Raw genomic sequence first — 2,448 nt, 5'->3', positions numbered from 1 at the left:
GAGGAATATTTGTATGTCTTAGCTAAATAGGCGCTCACCTGTATAACGAGAGGAATACGTTTCAGTCTTTACATTTCATGTCTCAGGCGCCCACCTATACAATGAGAGGAATACGTTTCAGTCTTTACATTTCATGTCTCAGGCGCCCACCTGTATAACGAGAGGAATACTTTTCAGTCTTTACATTTCATGTCTCAGGCGCCCACCTGTATAACGAGAGGAATACTTTTCAGTCTTTACATTTCGTGTCTCAGGTGCCCACCTGTATAACGAGAGGAATACTTTTCAGTCTTATATTGCAGATCTTGAAATCAGTAACTCACCGGAAGGCAGAAGGTTACGACAGGAATCTCCAGCAGGAAACAATAAAAAAATAAAAAAAATAAAAAATCCCCAGCACCGGAAAGCAGAAGGTTGCAACAAGAGGTCCCAGCACAAATTCAAGCGCATGAGTCAAAAGGAAGAAAGGACGCATCTTGAAAGAAGCGGCCTGTAAACATTAAATTATGCCCAGCATAACAAATCTGATAAAGAAAGTTGTATCCCCAGAGCAACCACCAAAAAGCTTAATGAAGGAAGCCATATTCCCAGCGGACCGAACAAAATGAGGAAAACTGGTATTCAGAAAGGCAAGAGGCCAGTGTCATCCCCAAATTCACGGAAGAAAAGCACCGGAAGAAACACAAGCCGACAAGAAAGCAAGGCAACAAGAACAAGTTGAAGATAGATGAAATCATATGATCCATAGTCTAGCCTAGCTTCTTGTTTTCTTTTAAGCATGGTGTAACAAGGAGATCGGTAAGCAGTGATAACAACATGAAACAATAGTAACATTGCAGTCCCATGGTAGTCCCAGCTACTGACGCTTCCCGAACTACGTTAACCTGATTCCCCTTTAGCCAGGGATATGTAGGAAACCTTTGAAGCAAAGGTTCGGTTAAATCTTTTCCTCAAAAAATGCTTCACACGGAGTACTCCAACAGGGCAAAAATCGCTCGTATCCGCTCACTTTATCTTTGCACGAAAGCTCTTTGTGCTTTCGGACAAAGAGGGGCAGCTGTGAGCACGTGATTTTTGCTTCACGGAAACTACTCCAAAAGAAATCGAAAATAAATAAAACAAGTTGCCTTCGGGTACAATTTTGAGAATTTGCGTGACATTTTGATAATTGTTCTGTCCATAAATGCTCGCCTTGCTATAGTTAAAAATACAAAGATACATGTTGCATGCATTTAGGAATAAATGGTACATTTAGGAATTAATTAACCATAATTTGGGTTTAAAAGCGAAAATCACAAAAATATGCATTTTTATTCTATTTGTCGTCATGGTAATTTTGTTAAATGTTTTAATTCGTGTGATAATTGTTGTTAGGTGTTAATTAATATTTGTGTAGTTTAATTTTGGTTTTAGGAATTTTTTGTTTAATTATAAGGAAAGAAAATACCGGATTTGGGCCAAAAATTCAATTGAAAATCAGGCCCATCCTTTAGAGGCACCAAACGATGCTGTTTTGGCGCCTCAATCTGAGTCGTTGATTCGTTCCAATCAAATGGTCCAATGCAGCCCCTGCTAAGTCAAAATGATGCCGTTTTAGGCGAGTTGATCTGAGCCATTCATCTACATTGATCCAACGGTCTCTAGCTTCCCTCATGACCCGACCCACTCCCGTCTTAAACCGACCCCCTACTTAACCAAACGACACCGTATTGTTAAGCTCCCCCAACCCTGGCCATCGATCTTGATTGATCCAGCGGCCAAGATTAAACCACCCACCCCATATATAAGGCCAATCTGTTACCCCACACCCCAAACCAAACCCCCCTTTCGCCCACTGTTCACCTTCGTCCCCAGAACCCCCCCCTCTCAAACCCTAGCCGCCTTAGGATTCCCCCACCATAAACCCGGCCACCCGGACTCTGATGGCTACCAAAACAACACCCCTGATGCACCCAACCACCCTGAACACGAATCCACTAACCGTTTACCACGAATAACCCTGCAGCTTCTCGAATCTTCAATCGAAGATTCGAGCAAAAACCGGATCTACACCCAAAGACCCCAAACTCATAGCACAACACCTCCTGACCTCCCTCATACCGTAAACGTTGTTGGTTCCGTTCGAATCTGACCAGAATTGAATGAATCCCAAATCAGACCACCAAGAACCCTAAAAAAGACCAAAAGTGGAGGTCTGTCCGAATTGAAAGACGATATGGGGTCTAATCGACCTTAGTCGAAGTGTTCTCAGTTGAGAACACTCGATTAAGGTCCATTCAACCCCAAAAATGGTCGATCCCAAGTCCGAGCCTGGGTCAGTTTTAATTTCAAATTCCTGAGGTAATTTTCCCTTTTCTTTTATTCTCCTATAGATTCTATCTGTCTTTTATGTTTGGTTTGGTTTGTTTCTGATTTTTCTGTCAATTTTGTGAACCCTGAGATAGTGTT

The sequence above is a fragment of the Nicotiana tabacum genome, chromosome 18 (genome assembly GCF_000715075.1).
Source record: "Nicotiana tabacum cultivar K326 chromosome 18, ASM71507v2, whole genome shotgun sequence".
NCBI lineage: Eukaryota > Viridiplantae > Streptophyta > Magnoliopsida > Solanales > Solanaceae > Nicotiana > Nicotiana tabacum.
The sequence above is the reverse complement of the archived record's forward strand: the minus strand, read 5'-3'. Positions refer to the sequence as shown.